The sequence below is a fragment of the Pseudorca crassidens genome, chromosome 17 (genome assembly GCF_039906515.1).
Source record: "Pseudorca crassidens isolate mPseCra1 chromosome 17, mPseCra1.hap1, whole genome shotgun sequence".
NCBI lineage: Eukaryota > Metazoa > Chordata > Mammalia > Artiodactyla > Delphinidae > Pseudorca > Pseudorca crassidens.
In genome coordinates, this window is record NC_090312.1 from 65,395,676 (window position 1) to 65,415,086 (window position 19,411).

At 36.1% G+C, this 19,411-nt stretch overlaps 1 long non-coding RNA gene across 3 annotated transcripts in view; it reads left to right on the top strand.

The window, feature by feature from the left end:
* Positions 1–19,411, top strand: part of LOC137210314 (uncharacterized) — a 111,921-nt gene that overhangs the window by 60,437 nt on the left and 32,073 nt on the right. Inside the window, exon 5 of one of the 3 annotated variants that reach the window (XR_010936457.1) lies at positions 10,740–11,573. The exons of the other annotated variants lie outside the window; for them this stretch is intronic. This is a non-coding gene — a long non-coding RNA (uncharacterized lncRNA). Of the gene's footprint in view, positions 1–10,739; positions 11,574–19,411 lie in introns of those variants that run through there. 3 annotated transcript variants of the gene reach the window in all.

Consider the following 19,411-nt stretch of genomic DNA (forward strand, 5'->3'; position numbering starts at 1 on the left):
CAATCATTCAATATGGATCCAAAAAATAAAAATATGATTATGAGTAGAAGCCAAGTTTCTTAGGTGAAATATACTGCTTCAGGTGTTACTGAGTTCTATGCTACTGGAAGAGTTCAGGGGAAAAAAACCCCAGATGATCACAGTAGGGAAGTTTTAAGAGGAATTCAAGTATCAAAGGGAAAATTGAGCTAGATAAACTTTGGGTGTCTTCTGACAGTTGCATCTCATGCTGTTAGAAAAGACTCATTCTGCATCCACTTGTGGGAGGATTTAGGGCCAGCAGTCAGATATCTATCCCATTCTACTTAATAACAATAAATATATACTTAATTAAAATGTTATATGGATCTCAGCTGAGGCCTTCCTGCTCCCCAAGAGCAAGCTAAAATAGACTTGAACCCCAAATTCTATGCCCTGAGAAAATTCTAAATACAATGTAACATGAATTACTGGAGTGGAAGGTGAGTCAGGAGAAGATGTTTGCATTCTTTTTACTTCCAGGTTTCTGAGCTAGCAGAGAATTGAAACTAAGTTTGTTTGTTTTTTCCCCCCCAAAAGAAAACAAAAAACACTCCTGCAAACATTAATGAATTTAGTAAGATGTAATAAAATTTAAAGAGAGGCAGGTGGAGAGAGGGCAGAGTTTATACTGCAGCAAAGTAACAAAATTGCACAAAGGGTGTGGCTAATTAAAACCACAAGGTCCTACCAATCACACGGGACTAACTGGCCCTTTAATCCATGTTGGCCCACCCTCATAAAACTCAGTGGCCCTTCTCTCTTCTCCTTCTTCCCCAATCTCATCTCTCCTCCTCATTTCCTACCTCAGAATTGCCCTCAGAAGCTCCAATTTTTTTCCACTCTTGAAGGTCAGCTTTCCCCAGCTCTCAAACTCTCAAGGAGTCCCTTTTCTCCACATCCTTACCAACACTTGTTATTTGTTTTCTTTTTGATACTAGCCATGCTGACAGATGAGAGGTGATATCTCATTGTGGTTTGACTTGCATTTCCCTGATGATTAGTGATGCTGAACATTTTTTCACGTTTCTGTTGGCCATCAGTATGTCTTCTTTGAGAAAAAAAAATGTCTATTCATGTCCTCTGCCCATTTTTTGATCAGGTTATTTTTCTTTTAAATGTAGAGTTGTATCAGTTCTTTATATATTTTGGATATTAACCCCTTGTAAGATATCTTGTTTGTAAATATTTTCTCCCATTCTGTAGGCTGCCTTTTTGTTTTGTTGATAATTTCCTTCCCTGTGCAAAGCTTTCCAGTTTGATGTAGTCCAATTAGTTTATTTTTGCTTTTGTTTCCCTTGCTTGAGGAGACATATTCAAAAAAACACTGCTAAGTCAAATGTAAAAGAGCATACTGCCTATGGTTTCTTCTAGAATTTTTTTGCTTTCTGGTCTTCATTTAAGTCTTTAATCCATTTTGAATTTATTTCTGTGCATGGGTGAGAGAGTAGCCCAGTTTGATTCTTTTGCATTTAACTGTTCAGTTTTCCAAAAACCATTTATTGAAGAAATTATCTTTTCCCCATGGTATATTCTTCCTTCCTTTGTTGTGGATTAATTGACTATATAAGCATGGGTTTATTTCTGGGCTCTTTAGTCTGTTCCATTGACCTATATGTCTGTCTTTTGTGCAAGTACCATACTGATTTGATTTGCAGTGTAGTTTGTAATCAGGGAGCATGATACTTCCAGCTTTGTTCTTCTCTATCAAGATTGTGTTGCCTATTTGGGGTCTTTCACATTTCCATACAAATTTTAGAATTATTTGTTCTACTTCTGTGAAAAATACAATTGGTATTTTGATAGGAAATGCATTGGGTCTGTGGTTTGCTTTGGCAAGTATGGTCATTTAAAAATAGTAATTCTTCCAAACCATCTTTGAAAAGATAAACAAAACTGATAAACCTTTAGCAAGACTCATCAAGCAAAAAAGAGAGAGGGCCCAAATTAGTAAAATCAGAAATAAAAAAGGAGAAGTTACAACTGAAAACACAGAAATATAAAGGAACATAAGAAATTACTATGAACAATTATGTACCAATAAAATGGACAGCCTAGGATAAATGGATAAAGTCTAAGAAAGGTACAATCTCCCAGGACTGAAATAGGGAGAAGTAGAATATATGAACAGACTGATTACCAGTAATAGAATTGAATCTGTAATTTAAAATTAAAAAAGAAAAAAGAAAGAAACTATCAACAAACAATAATCCAGGATCAGATGGCTTCACGGGTGAATTCTACCAAACATTTAAATGAGTTAAAACGTATCCTTGGGCTTCCCTGGTGGCGCAGTGGTTGAGAGTCCGCCTGCCAATGCAGGGGACACGGGTTCGTGCCCCGGTGCGGGAAGATCCCACATGCCGCAGAGCGGCTGGGCCCGTGAGCCATGGCCACTGAGCCTGCGCATCTGGAGCCTGTGCTCCACAACGGGAGAGGTCACAGCAGTGAGAGGCCTGCGTACAGCAAAAAAACAAAACAAAACAAAAAAAGTATCCTTCTCAAATATTCCAAAAAAACTGCAGAGAAAGAAATGCTTCTGAATTAATTTTACAAGGCTAGCATCACCTTGATACAAAAACCAGACAGAGAACCACAGAAAAAAGGAAATTATAGGCCAATATCACTGATGAACATAGATGTAAAAATCGTGAACAAAATATTAGCAAACTGAATTCAATAATACAATTATCCTCCCCTTTGTGTGTTGCTTACCTAAAAGAGTGGGCCTTAACTAAACTCATCTCTGTCCCTCCTACCCATCTTGTTGTGATTTCTTTTTTATCCCTTTAGTTGTGAAAAATCTATCCTGCTAGTCTTCAGGTCATTCTCATCAATAGTTGTTCTGTAAATAGTTGTTTGTGTAGGTTTGCCTGCCACTTTGTGTAGGTTTCTTAACTTCCCTGATTTTCAATTCTCTTATCTCAAAGTGTGATTAATAACAATGCATTTCTAATGGTGTTGTCTGGATTAAATTAAATAACACATGTAGAATACTTAACGTGCTCCTTGTCATGTAGTTGGTGTTCCATAACCGTGTTAACTACCATTACTAATAAAGTTTCCTCATTCAAAAATCTTTTTCAATTTTAAAAACTCAATAAAATTTTCAATGTCCACTGAAAATTTATCTTGAAAGACTTTGAAGAGTGTAGTAAGGATATTTACCACCAATATATTTTCTTCTGCCTATCATTTGCCAAACTGTCACTAAGATTTCTTGAAAATACACTTCAATGGTTTCTGTATTGAAGGTAATTTATTTGACTGGCAGTGTGATAGAGGAACTATTAGTAAAATACATTTTACCAATTTTACAACTCTCTCTGGTAGCATGATATCAAGATTTGATACTGTGATCTTAAATAACAAAGCTGACCTTTGGAAAATTGTAAATTAGAAATTGTATAATTTACTTTCTTTTTGCTAAATCCTTCTTCCAGCCTTAGGCAGAGCTGCAGCCCTGTGCTATTGGCTAAGGTAGCCACTGTCACATGTGTCTTATATAGGTTAAAATTAAAATTAATTAAAATTAAAGAAAATTTAAAATTCAGTTACTCAGTTGGACTAGCCACATTTCAAGGGCTGAAAAGCCATGGGACCAGTGACTACTATATTGGAGAGTGTGCAAATAAAACATTTCTATCATTGAAGAACATTCTATTGGCCAGTGCTGTCCAAGACGCAAATAACTTGTATCCTTTCTTCGTCTGGAGCCATCAAAACTGCTTCCTGTTCAATGTTATCACTCTAATGCCTTCTTTCTCTGAGATTTCCCTGTCCTTTGTATACTATAAACTAATGGAAAGTCAGGTGCTGAAATGTTAACAGGGAGAGAACTCAGGTTAAGGATTGGCTAACCTTTCATCTTCTACAGCAGTATTTTTCAGAGTGAGGTCCTAGGATAACTGGTATCATAATCAACTGGGATGACTATTTAAATTTCAAATTCTTGGGCCCCTTGTTAAATCTTCTGAATCTGCATTTTAATCCAGCTTCCTCATTCACTGTTATGAAATGTTGAAGTCTGAGAACCTTTGCTGAGAAGAACAAAGGTTCTTGGTATTGGAATCCAATTACCAAGAACCTCATAGTTGAATATTATCTGCATAGGAATAGGGAGCAATGCCAAGTTTAGGTATCGAAGGAGATATTTTTGGAAAAAGATTATTTTTGTTGCTTCTCAAATCATACAATAGAAAGCCATCTGTACATAGGCTCATTGTGGACTTATTGACTAACATGATTCAATGTAATAAAGCCCACTTGCCCACCAGGAGAATTTTTTAAAAATTGCTCTTGACATGAGGCATTTTCTTTATTACTATTTTGGAATCATGTTTACTTTTTTGCTTTCATTTCATTATTTTATTTTGCTTTCATTTCATTATTTTATTGGGTATAATTGACAAAATCAAAAGATATTTAAAGTGTACAATGTGATGATTTGATATATAAATATATAAATATATATATATATATATAGTGAAAGAAGAAATCATGTTCACCTTCGTAATTTGATTTTATATTTTTTTATAATTTAATTTTAAGTCATTTAAAAATTTCCCCTTAGAAGGAAGGAAGGTATTTCTAAGAGAATTTTTTAAAGTTAAAAATTAATGAAAATGGAAAAAACAGAGAAAAACAGATAAAAATAGACATTAAATGAAATTGAAAAGTGTTTTATTGACTAGACTAAAAAGCAAAAAGTCAAAACCAGAAGCAAAACTAAACAATGGAAAATCCTCCAGCAAGTTTCATCAAGGTAAAAAGAGAGTATTATTAAATAATACTAAAAATAAGAAGGGAAAATATATATGTGGATACAGACAATACTTAGATGACTAAAAATAAGACAATCTGGTAGAAAAATAAACAAAGTTTTGTTTTACAAGTTATGTAAAAATATCTTAAGCAAACCTTTTATTTTACCAATTATGAAGACTTACAATAATGCTATAATAATTAAAGGAGTGCAATTTGCCACAAATAGACTAGAAGAATAGAATAGAGAACTTAGCAACAAGCCTTCAAAGATGAGGGAGCTTCCTCTAGGACAAAGGTGGCATTGCTAAGTATCAGGGAAAATATGGTATGGAAACAGGTAACTGTCTACCTGGACAAATATAACAGGTGATCCCCTAACTTGAACCATAACATAATTCCAGATGAATTAAAATCCTAAATATGAAAAATCAAGTCAGTAAAACAGTGAAAGAAACTAGAAGCAGTTAGAAGAACTACTTTATTTTCCCTTCACCAAACCTATCAACTTGTCTATTTTTGTATCCTGTATTCTGGCTAAATGGATAAGGTCTTCTTTTTTCAAAGTCCAAGCCATTATTTAGTTGTGCAGTGGATTTCCCCCTCCTCCTGCTAGTCAAGTCTGAATCTCCTCTCTCTTGCCTATCCCACCAATTTCTTACCAATGTGATGAGACACAATAGGCTGAATAGCAGTCAGCTAAGAAAAATAAACCCATTCCAGATCTCCTGGTTCCCATCAGGTTTCTTTCTTTCTTTAAAACAAAATTCATCAAGTTGTCTCCACTTATTCAAACCCCATTCTCTCCCCAAACTCTCCACTCAGATTCTTATTTCCACTTTTCTTTGGAAGCCACTCTTGACAAAATCACCAAAACGCTCATCTGGCCAAGTTCAATGGCATCCTTCAGTCCTTTTTCTCTGTTCTCTCAGCAGCATTTGACATCAATTGATCACTCTTTACATTGTGTAACACTTTCTTCACCTGGCTCCAGAAGTGGATTTACCTTGGAAGAATAAAGCCTAGACTGCAAAGAATTATGCATTTGTAACTTAAAAAAGAGTTAAACACACATAAATCAATAGCTTTCTTATAATCTAGGAGTAACCACTAAGAAAAAGTAATTTAAATAATGAAAAAGGTAAAATATATGGAAAACACTAAACCTATAGGTACTAAAATTGTCGTTATTGAAAGATAAAAGAGAATATGTTAATAAATGAACAGTTATACCCCGTCTTGAAGGGTAAAACATAATAGTGCAGAGATGCTAATTCTCCTGAATATTAGTCTATAAATTCTAACTAGTGAGTTGACTCTCAGTTTCTCTTGAAAAAGACTCAAGAAAATTTGGTAATATAATAATAATGAAAAGAGACTTGCTTTGTCAGACATCAAAATATATTCTAAGTAACAGCGATTAAATTATATAGTCAAGTACAGGCAAAAGAGACCCAGAAACACATGCACTTCTAGATGATAATTCAGTATCTAATAAAAGTGGTGCTTTGAATCAGTGGAAGGGAAAAACTTTGCAAGAATAGTGATAGTTAGCTATGTATTTGGGAGCAAATAGAATTAGGACATTATATTATATCACATTTTTTAAAAAAAGTCTGTAAGAAATAAAATTATAAAAATACTTAAAAAATAGGGGATGAGAACTGTCTGAGTATAACGTGAATGTCAGGAAAGCAGAAGAGAAAAAATATTGACAAATTGTCAAAATTGAAAAGTGCCTACTCTGTAAAAGATCCTATAAACAAAATCTAAAAAAAATTAAAGACAATTTTATCTCAGATATATGAATATCCATATATTCATTTTTGATGTTTATTTAAGTATTTAATACATATTTAATTATAATATTTATAGGTGTATGAATATAAAATAATGAGATAGATAACATCTATTATAAATATATATTATGTAAGTTGGAAAAGTATATTCTACATATATTTTATAAACTCTTACTCTCTCTTATACAGAAATAACTCCTATCTATAGAATAACAAAATATATAAAAATGAGAAAAAAATAGAAGTGATTCACTGCAGAGAGATATTAAAGGCTGAAAAAACATGGAAAAACCTTTAAACTCATAATGACGGATGTATGTTAATAAAACAATACTAAGGTAACTTTTTTGTACATTAAATTGACAAAACATTAAAATTCTGATAATATAGAATGTTAATAAAAGCAGGGAGAAATGTGTAATAATACAGAACATTAGGAAATTCTCAAAGCTAACACAATTTAAAATATTCAATCCATTGGTATAGTAATTTCACTTCTAGAAATCCTACAGGTAGAAATACACAATGCAACCATACTTGCAAAAGCAGACATTAGAGATAATCTAAATGTTTACCAATAAGGAAATGGCTAAATAAATAATTGTATGTCCATCACAAAATACTATTTAACTATGAAACAGAATAGACTTCATGGAAAGATCTCCAGAATGATTGAAAAACCAATGCATAGAAAAATAAGGCACAGTATGATCCCTTTTCTGTTACGAAAAATGAACTACATCCCCAAATTTTCCTCATGTTTTGGAGACCATCCCAACAGACATCTCAGATATATTTGAAGCATCTTTTCTTTGTATCTATTTAAATCGTATTCCAAACCCTATCCTGTTTATTTTATGAACAATTCAGCCACAGCTGCATTGAGGTCCTGGTCCACCTTCACTGGTTACTGCCCCACATGTAGCAGAAAGATCTAATCTTCAGTCCATCACTGTCAACACTGATCACTTATATTCCAAGCCAGGAATAAACATTTGAAACTGGTGTATTTCTGCTTCCCTTGCACATGTAGGGTAGAGGAATTCATGTAGAATTACAAGAAGTATGGAGCTCTTGTTTAAAGCCCTGTTTTCTTAGGTAAACTCATGCAGTTACCCTGGGAAGTCTTGGCACTGAGCTTGGAAGGTAGGAATTCCCCTCTTCACTCTCACAAATTCCCCAGATTTCCATCCTTTAGTTTGGGGTAGAATTGTGCTCTCTCATTTAATGGACCTCAAAAATTCTCTCTTTTTCGCTAGTTTTTTCAAAGGTACCTAGATAACTTGGTTTTTTTTGTTTTTGTTTTTGTTTTTTGCGGTACGCGGGCCTCTCACTGTTGTGGCCTCTCCCGTTGCGGAGCACAGGCTCTGGACGCGCAGGCTCAGCGGCCATGGCTCACGGGCGCATCCGCTCCGCGGCATGTGGGATCTTCCCGGACCGGGGCACGAACCCGTGTCCCCTGCATCGGCAGGCGGACTCTCAACCACTGCGCCACCAAGGAAGCCCCTTATATGAGTTAAAATTAGTATAAAAGACTAAAGGAAACTGTCTTAGGGCCATTTATTTTATCCTTGACACACACACACACACACACACACACACACACACACAATTTCCTGAAGAAAAAGACCATGAAATATGCATAACTGGCTGAATTGAGAGGTAGGGTATGGGAAGGGGCTATAGGATGAAGGAGGGGAAAATAGGAAAGATAAACAAATTTGTAAGGAATATATCCTCATATTCGGATTGATTATGTGCATAGGAAGAGATCTAGAACAATACCAAATAATTTTAAAAGAGTTACTTTTGAGTCATGAGATTGGGGGTGCAGAAAATACCTCTACTTTTAACTTTATATATAACTGTGATATCTGAAATATTTACGAGAATTTGCTACTTTTGTGAATTAGAAAAAAAATTAACTCAAGAAGCAAAATAGATCAAACAAGATGTCTATAAAAATTCAGTTTATGATTCTTAGAGTTATAACCAAGTTAAGGAAACTTCCTAAACTCTAAAATACTGTGCTCACTTAGGTGACGGAGATACAGAGACAAAAGTTTGGATGTTTATTTAAAATAAATTCTTTATTATAATTTGAACTATTTGAAAACTAAAACTCCAGTTATGGAAAAATAACAATATAACACATATATTTCCAAAGAGTACAATTTTTGGAGAGTTTGAAGACCTGGGGCAGGGGAAAAAGCTCAGGCAAAGATCTAGTTCTTTGACAAAAAAATTAATATGCTTTGGGACACTGAGAATTGTATTGAGCCATCTACGTGTTGCTTATTAGTCTGGAAATCGTTAGAGACACAACCAAGCAGGATTCTTGCAAGCTAGTCTTGATTTAATTTGGAACAATTTCTTCTTGTGCAGTAGAATAATGGACTTATAATTTGAGAGATAGACAGAAGGACATATGCTTGCCTGTGAATCCTGACGTTCTTTGTTCTAGGAACTAGAAGAGGCAAAGAGCCAAGTAACCAGAGACATTCCCATAAAAGGAGTTGCTCCAGCGGTGGGTAGGGATTTTACAGGTCCTAAACCAAGGACCTGGAACCTCCATGACACTCGGGAACCTGAATCTTAGATATTTTGTTTAGGAAAATACATTTTGTCTCTTAACGTCAAGCAAGTTCATGCCATCCAGTTGGACCATAAGAAGATAAAGCTAAGAACTAAAACCTTGTTTTTAAAGCCCCAGCTGACGGTAGTTGAGCAACTGAGTCACCAGCAGCAACAAAGGAGAACAGAGATATACATGACTGACCATGAGTTAACTCAAGTGAATTATTGTCATCAAAATTAAATCAGAAAATTTCATCATTTCAAAAGGAACAAAATAGTAGGATAGTGTAGTTGTATTAACAAAACGCTATCAGATTCCTACTTTTCCAAATACTCGTTTTGCTGCCTAAACTAAGAACAAAACAAAATTGTTGGCTCTGGGCTCTGCCTCCCTCAGGTCACAATCTGCCTATGAAATGTCGCTTCTCAAAACAACAACAAAATTCAAATGTCACTGCATATTTGAATCTCTGCTTGTTGAAAGTTATTTCATAATTAAAAATGCCCAGTTTCCTGGTTCTTAGTATGAGCACTAACATTAACTGAGCATGTCACTGTGTTAAGTCCTTTCTCACTCAGCATTCCAAAAGAAAAGTGTGGTTTTTATCCCTGTAATACAGATGAGAAAACTGAGGAAAGCTAGGAAATTGTCAGTGAAGAGTAAAACTCTGTCTTCTTAACCAGTATTCTATACTAATTCCCCTGAAGTAGTATATAAGTTCGGCTGAGATGTACATAAATGAAGATCCTTTGTAAACCTATATATTAAAAAAAAAAAAAAAAAAAAACTTCTAGGGTTTTCTTGCAATGGTTGGCATAGGGTTTTGCTCATTCTCAATATAGAAGAATTCCTTGTCAGTGTACACACACACACATACACACACACACACACACACACACACACACACACACACACTGGAGTACTATCCATGTTTTCCCCCAAAGCTATAAAAAGGTTACCTGATCTAAAAATAGATATTCAGCTTCACATCTTATGAGATCTTATATAGTTTTAATATCTGTCCTGCCCTGCAGCTATCTCCCAACAATAAACTATACGTAGGAATGATAGTGTAAGGGGAAAATAAAGATATATAGTGACACCAATATGTGAAAGGAAAACATCTGGAAATTCAGTGAAAATATTAATAAGCTCAGTGAAAAATTCAGTCAAACTTTTTGATATTATGTAGACAAAAGTAAATGAATAGTTAGCTCAGTTGAATAGATGTTTTGGCATTATTTGAAAATAAAATGTCTTAAAGTATTTTCACTATTGTTTCCAGATTATTCTTTTGTGAATCTGGCCATTTAATAATTTTAGTCTTAGGTCTGTTTACACATAGGTGGGGTATAAATAAATGCTGAAATTTTTGCTCAGTGGATTGTATTCTTCTCAGAGGAACAAGGAATTCCCTCTATATTACCAAGGTTTTCATTCCAAGAGGTATATTTTAGAAGATTGGTCTGGGAATGATGTATGTTTGTAAGATGTTTCTGTGTGGTGGTCAATAACTCAAATCGCCTGATCATATTAAACAAGTAGATTCCTCTCAAAATACTTTCTTCTACTCCTATAAGTGAAATAGAACCAGCCCAAGGAAATTTTAGCATGTGGCCTCGAGATAAAGAAGTTGGTCAAAGTCAGAAGGACATCCCAGAGTTGGATCCCGAGAATTCGAAACTGTTGGCCTTGAAAAGAAGTGACGGTGGGAATTCGTCTGGAGGATCCTGTGGACAGGGTGGCAAGCTCCCACTGAAAGAGAAGGGAAAGACGTGTGCCTCCATTCTTTTCTTGTTTTTTGATTTTTTTTATTTTGATAAAATACATATAATGTATAATTTACCATTTTAACCATTTTTAGATGTACAATTCAGTGGCACTAATTATATTCACATTATTGGGCAACCATTACCACTATCAGTCTCCAGAAATTTTTCATCATCTCAGACTCAAACTCCATACCTGTTAAGTAATAATTTCCATTCCTCTCTCCCCTCAGCCCCTGGTCAACACTATTCTACTTTCTGTCTCTATGAATTTGACAACCATAGGTATGTCATGCCATAGACTGAATGTTTTTGTTGCCACCCCCCAGGATTCATATGTTGAAATTCTCATCCCCAATGTGATGTTATTAAGAGGTGGGCCTTTGGTAGGTGATTAGGTCATAAGGGCTCTGCCTGCATGGACTGGATTAGTGCCCTCATAAAAGGGACTCCAGAGAGCTCCTTTGTCCCTTCTGCCATGTGCAGACACAGCAAGAAGACAACTATGAACATCAGACACTGAATTTTCTAGCACCTTGATACTGGACTTCCTAGCCTCCAGAACTGTGAGAAATTAATGTTTGTTGTTTATAAGCCACCAAGTTGATGGTATTTTGTCATAGAAGTCAGAATTGACTAAGGCATCATAAAAATGGAAACATACGATATATCTCCTTTTGTGTTTGGCTTATTTCACTTAGTGTAACGTTTTCAAGTTTCTTCCCTGGTGTAGCATGTATCAGAATATCATTCCTTTTTAAGGCTGAATAATATTCCATTGTGTGGATATACCACATTTTGTTTTTGTTTTTGTTTCTTGCGGTACGTGGGCCTCTCACTGTTTTGGCCTACTCCTGTTGCGGAGCACAGGCTCCAGACGTGCAGGCTCAGCGGCCATGGCTCACGGGCCCAGCCGCTCCACAACATGTGGGATCTTCCCGGACCAGGACACGAACCCGTGTCCCCTGCATCGGCAGGTGGACTCTCAACCGCTGCGCCACCAGGGAAGCCCCACATTTTGTTTATCCATTCATCTGTCAATGGACATTTAGGTTGTTTCCCTCTTTTGGTTATTGTGAATAATGCTACTATAAACACAGGTGTACAAATATCTATTTGAATCCTTGCTTTCAACTCTTTTCAGTATATACCCAGTGTGGTGTTTTTAAATTTTAGAAATTTTAATTGAGATAAACAAATAGAATGGCACACAAATCATGTGTACAGCTTAATGAATTGTCCTTAAGCAAACATACTCATGTGATCAGAAGGCAGATAAAGAAATGGAACCTTACCAGCACCACAAACCCCACCTCTTTCCAGTTCCTGTCCTTCCTCAAGGGTGCCCAACCTCCTGACTTTCAGATCAGTCTTGTCTAATTCTGAACTTTATACAAATGGAACCATACAACTTGTACTCATTTTTTTCACTCAGCATTATGTTTGTGAGATACAATGTTTCTGAGGTTAACATTAGGTTTGTGAGATCTCAAAAAAATCCATATTGATACATAATATTCCATTATGTGAATATTACACAATTTATATGCTCATCCATGATTGATGAGAATAGTGCTTCCATTCTTAACTCTTTTATTCTCACAAAACACATAAGTGGTTGAGAGTCCTTATAGAGGAAATCAGGGTGTTGGGCTTCAGGTCCTGCCACTTTACTTCTTGTACTATAAGAGAATTTAATGAGGCAACTACATACTTTGTCTTTGAAAAAAGCCATCAATTACCATTGAATTTTCAATCCATATTTGGGGTTCTTTTGATTTGCCAGTACTGCCATTCAGCTGGAGGTTCCTGATGACTAGAAAAATTCTCTTCCCGTATTTTATCCTTCTCTTAGGGATACTTACCTGGACAATCTAGAAATTGTTCTTTTCCCCTCAGGATTAAAGGGTAATACAGGGCTTCCCTGGTGGCACAGTGGTTGAGAGTCCGCCTGCCAATGCAGGGGACGTGGGTTCGTGCCCCTGTCCAGGAAGCTGGGCCCGTGAGCCATGGCCGCTGAGCCTGCACGTCTGGAGCCTGTGCTCCACAACGGGAGAGGCCACAGAAGTGACAGGCCTGCGTACCGCAAAAACAAAAAACAAAAAACAAACAGGTGATCCAATATTAGTCATTCTATATTTTAATGTCAATGTGGTTTAGAGGTCCTGCCACTGGAGTCGAGGTCCAAAAACAGAGGTGCGGGGGGCAGAGAAGTATTGGGAAGAAGACCAGGTACCCAGCCTGAGTGGGCATCTCTTGCTTCTTCCATCACAGCCACAGGATTTGTAGTTCTTGGCATATTCAGTGGGCTCCTTTTGACTCAACACTTCCTCCAAACCTCTTCTCCACTCTATCAGCACCAGACCACCACATTCCCAGGTGATCCGCCACCTTTTCCTACACGATCATCCACGTAGGTATTCTAGCCTGTTACTCTAGTTTCTGCTGTCCCTTCTCCCAACCCCCATGGCTATGTTGAAGAGCTAGACATTTTCAAACTCATCGTCCAGAATGTCTTCTGCCTTAAATTATTTGTCCCTTAGGGTGCTCCTCTTGGATGGGTAGCACATGACACAGACCTACTGTTTGCTTTACCAACAGCTATTTTATATTATGGATGATCAAGAAACTCTAGTAATAAGGGATGGAATAAAGGGAGAATGGCTAAAAAGACTCACGCTTTGGGGAAAATTAGATCCATAGTTTCTGCTCTTAAGGACTTTACCAGTGGACCCTGTTCACGTTGGTTCATCTTGTGTTGATGGCAGTGAGATTCAGCACAAAGAACATGAATGCCATGGACTGAATTGTATCCCCTCTCAAATTCATTTGTCAAAGCCCTACACTCAGTGTGACTGTATTTGGAGATAGGGCTTTTAGGAGGTAATTAAGTTTAAATAAGATCATAAGAATGGGGCTCTAGTATTTGTGGCTTTATAAAAAGAGGAAGAAAGAGATCTGTCTCTTGTCACCATGAGAGGGCATAGCAAGAAGGTGAACATCTGCAAGCCAAGAAGGGAGCCCTCCCTGGGATCAAAATCTACCAGCACCTAATCTTGGACTTCCAAGCCTCCAGAACTGTGATAAATACTTTTTTGTTGCTTAAGCCACTCAGTCTATGGCATTTTGCTATGGCAGTCACAGATGTTTCATCCAATGCATCTTAAAACTGGAGCTCTATGCCCTTGAATGAGTCACTTACACTCTTTGAGACTCAGTTTTCTAATGTGTAAATTGGCATTAACAATCCTTATTCCACCGGAGTGGCTGGGAGTATCAAGGAGATAACATACCTGAAGTAAGACGAATACAGAGTGAATTCTTAAAAGGTTACTTCCTTTCCCCTTCCATCTGTTTTTCTTATCATCTGATCACAATTGTAAAATGTGAAGGGAATCATAATGCCACCCCCACTTTCCATCAGACATAATAACAATAGCTAAAAAGTACTGAGTACTTATTATGGATGAGACACTGTACCTAACACTTTATTTGCATTATCTTGTTGAGTCCTCACAGAACAATTTAAAATAAATATTGTTATTCCTCTTAACAGATAAGGAAACTGAGGCTCAGAGGAGACAAGCAAATTCTTGAGTACATAGTTATTATATAGTGGAGCTGGGATTCATATCCACATCTGTCTTACTCCCTGGGCTGTGTTCTTTATTTATTTATTTTTTAACATTTTTATTGGAGTATAATTGCCTTACAATTGTGTGTTAGTTTCTGCTTTATAACAAAGTGAATCAGTTATACATATACATATGTTCCCATATCTCTTCCCTCTGGTGTCTCCCTCCCTCCCACCCTCTCTATCCCACCCCTCTAGGTGGTCCCAAAGCACTGAGCTGATCTCCCTGTGCTATGTGTCTACTTCCCACTAGCTATCTATTTTATATTTGGTAGTGTATATATGTCCATATATACACCACCACTCTCTCACTTTGTCACAGCTTACCCTTCCCCCTCCCTGTGTCCTCAAGTCCATTCTCTAGTAGGTCTGCATCTTTATTCCTGTCTTGCCCCTAGGTTCTTCATGACCATTTTTTTTTTTTAGATTCCATATATATGTGTGCTATAGGGTATGGTATTTGTTTTTCTCTTTCTGACTTACTTCACTCTGTATGACAGACTCTAAGTCCATCCACCTCACTACAAATAACTCAATTTCGTTTCTTTTTATGGCTGAGTAATATTCCATTGTATATATGTGCCACACCTTCTTTATCCATTCATCTGTTGATGGACACTTAGGTTGCTTCCATGTCCTGGTGATTGTAAATAGAGCTGCAATGAACATTGTGATACATGACTCTTTCTGAATTATGGTTTTCTCAGGGTATATGCCCAGTAGTGGGATTGCTGGTTCGTATGGCAGTTTGATTTTTAGTTTTTTTCAGGAACCTCCATACTGTTCTCCATAGTGGCTGTAACAATTTACTTTCCCATCAACAGTGTATGAGGGTTCCCTTTTCTCCACACCCTCTCCAGCATTTATTGTTTGTAGACTTTTGATAATGGCCATTCTGAGCTGTGTGAGATGATATCTCATTGTAGTATTGATTTGCATTTCTCTAATGATTAATGATGTTCAGCATTCTTTCATGAGTTTGTTGGCAATCTGTATATCTTCTTTGGAGAAATGTCTATTTAGGTCTTCTGCTCATTTTTGGTTGGGGTTGTTTCTTTTTTTTGATATTGAGCTGCATGAGCTGCTTATACATTTTGGAGATTAATCTTTTGTTAGTTGTTGCATTTGCAAATATTTTCTCCCATTCTGAGGGTTGTCTTTTCATCTTGTTTATGGTTTCCCTTGCTGTGCAACAGCTTTTAAGTTTCATTAGGTCCCATTTGTTTATTTTTGGTTTTATTTCCATTTCTCTAGGGGGTTGGTCAAAAAGGATCTTGCTGTGATTTATGTCATAGAGTGTTCTGCCTATGTTTTCCTCTAAGAGTTTTATAGCGTCTCACCTTACATTTAGGTCTTTAATCCATTTTGAGCTTATTTTTGTGTATGGTGTTAGGGACTGTTCTAATTTCATTCTTTTACATGAAGCTGTCCAGTTTTCCCACCACCATTTATTGAAGAGGCTGTCTTTTCTCCATTGTATATTCTTGCATCCTTTATCAAAGATAAGGTGACCATATGTACAAGGGTTTATCTCTGGGCTTTCTATCCTGTTCCATTGATCTATATATCTGTTTTTGTGCCAGTACCATACTGTCTTGATTACTGTAGCTTTGTAGTATAGTCTGAAGTCAGGGAGCCTGATTCCTCCAGCTCAGTTTTTCTTTCTCAAGATTGCTTTGGCTATTCGGGGTCTTTTGTGTTTCCATACAAATTGTGAAAATTTTTGTTCTAGTTCTGTGAAAAATGCCACTGGTAGTTTGATAGGGATTGCATTGAATCTGTAGATTGTTTTGGGTAGTATAGTCATTTTCACAATGTTGATTCTTCTAATTCAAGAACATGGTATATCTCTCCATCTATTTGAATCATCTTTAATTTCTTTCATCAGTGTCTTATAATTTTCTGCATACAGGTCTTTTTTCTTAGGTAGGTTTATTCCTAGATTTTTTATTATTTTTGTTGCAATGGTAAATGGGAGTGTTTTCTTAATTTCACTTTCAGATTTTTCATCATTAGTGCATAGGAATGCAAGAGACTTCTGTACATTAATTTTGTATCCTGCTACTTTACCAAATACATTGATTAGCTCTAGTAGTTTTCTGGTAGCATTTTTAGGATTCTCTATGTATAGTATTATGTCATCTGCAAACAGTGACAGCAATACTTCTTCTTTTCTGATTTGGCTTCCTTTTATTTCTTTTTAGTTTCTGATTGCTGTGGCTGAAACTTCCAAAACTATGTTGAATAATAGTGGTAAGAATGGGCAACCTTGTGTTGTTCCTGATCTTAGTGGAAATGCTTTCCGTTTTTCACCATTGAGCATGATGTTGGTTGTGGGTTTGTCATATATGGCCTTTATTATGTTGAGGAATGTTCCCTCTATGCTTACTTTCTGGAGACTTTTTATCATAAATTGGTGTTGAATTTTGTCAAAAGCTTTCTTTGCATCTATTGAGATGATCACATGTTTTTTCTCCTTCAATTTGTTAGTATGCTGTATCACATTGATTGATTTGCATATATTGAAGAATCCTTGCATTCCTGAGATAAACCTCACTTGATCATGGTGTATGATCCTTTTAATGTGCTGTTGGATTCTGTTTGCTAGTGTTTTGTTGAGGATCTTTGCATCTATGTTCATCAATGATATTGGTCTGTAGTCTTCTTTCTTTGTGACATCTTTGTCTGGTTTTGGTATCAGGGTGATGGTAGCCTCATAGAATGAGTTTGGGAGTGTTCCGCCCTCTACTATATTTTAGAAGGTTTGAGAAGGATAGGTGTTAGCTCTTCTCTAAATGTTTGATAGAATTTGCCTGTGAAGCCATCTGTTCCTGGGCTTTTTGTTTGTTGGAAGATTTTTAATCACAGTTTCAATTTCAGGGCTTGTGATTTGTCTGTTCATATTTTCTATTTCTTCCTGGTTCAGTCTCGGAAGGTTGTGCATTTCTAAGAATTTGTCCATTTCTTCTAGGTTGTCTATTTTATTGGCATATAATTATTTGTAGTAATCTCTCATGATACTTTGTATTTCTGCAGTGTCAGTTGTTTCTTCCCCTTTTCCATTTCTAATTCTATTGATTTGAGTTCTTCTCCCATTTTTTCTTGATGGGTTTGGCTAACGGTTTATCAATTTTGTTTATCTTCTCAAAGAACGAGCTTTTAGTTTTATTGATCTTTGCTATCATTTCCTTCATGTCTTTTTCATTTATTTCTGATCTGATCTTTATGATTTCTTTCCTTCTGCTAACTTTGGGTTTTTTTGTTTGTTTGTTTGTTTTTTTCTTCTTTCTCTAATTGCTTTAGGTGTAAGGTTAGGTTGTTTATTTGAGATGTTTCTTGTTTCTTAATGTAGGATTGTATTGCTATAAACTTCCCTCTTAGAACTACTTTTCCTGCATCCCATAGGTTTTGGGTCATCGTGTTTTCATTTCATTTGTTTCTAGGTATTTTTTGATTTCCTCTTTAACTTCTCCAGTGATCTCTTTGTTATTAAGTAGTGTATTGATTAGCCTCCATGTGTTTGTAATTTTTACAGATGTTTTTCCTGTAATTGATATCTAGTCTCATAGTGTTGTGGTCAGAAAAGATACTTGATACGGTTTCAATTTTCTTAAATTTACCAAGGCTTGATTTGTGACCCAAGATATGATCTATCCAGGAGACTGATCCATGAGCAGTTGAGAAGAAAGTGTTTTCTGTTGTTTTTGGGTGGAATGTCCTATAAATATTAATTAAGTCCATCTTCTTTAATGTGTCATTTAAAGCTTGTGTTTCCTTATTTATTTTCATTTTGAACGATATGTCCATTGGTGAAAGTGGGGTGTTAAAGTCCCCTACTGTGAATGTTACTGTCGATTTCCCCTTTTATGGTTGTTAGTATTTGCTTTATGTATCGAGGTGCTCCTATGTTGGGTGCATAAATATTTACAGTTGTTACATCTTCTTCTGGGATTGATCCCTTGATCATTATGTAGTGTCCTTCTTTGTCTCTTGTAATAGTCTTTGTTTTAAAGTATATTTTGTCTGATATGAGAATTGTTACTCCAGCTTTCTTCTGATTTCCATTTGCATGGAATATCTTTTTCCATCTCCTCACTTTCAGTCTGTGTATGTGTCCTTAGGTCTGAAGTGGGTCCCTTGTAGACAGCATATATATGGGTCTTGTTTTTGTATCCATTCAGCCAGTCTATGTCTTTTGGTTGGAGCATTTAATCCACTTATGTTTAAGGTAAATTACGTATGTTCCTATTACCATTTTCTTAATTGTTTTGGGTTTGTTATTGTAGGTCTTTTCCTTCTCCGGTGTTTCCTGCCTAGAGAAGTTCCTTTAGCATTTGTTGTAAAGCTGGTTTGGCGGTGCTGAATTCTCTTAGTTTTTGCTAAGAGAATTAATCAAATCTGAATGAGATCCTTGCTGGGTAGAGTAATCTTGGTTGTAGGTTTTTCCCTTTCATCACTTTAAATATGTCCTGCCACTCTCTTCTGGCTTGCAGAGTTTCTGCTGAAAGATCAGCTGTTAACCTTATGGGGATTCCCTTTTATATTATTTGTTGTTTTTCCCTTGCTACTTTTAATTTTTTGTCTTTAATTTTTGATAGTTTTATTAATATGTGTCTTGGCGTGTTTCTCCTTGGATTTATCCTGTATGGGACTCTGTGCTTCCTGGACTTGATTAACTATTTCCTTTCCCATATTAGGGAAGTTTTCAACTATAATCTCTTCAACTATTTTCTCAGTCCCTTTATTTTTCTCTTCTTCTTTGGGACCCCTATAATTCAAATGTTGGTGCCTTTAATATTGTCCCAGAGGTCTCTGAGACTGTCCTCAATTATTTTCATTCTATTTTTTT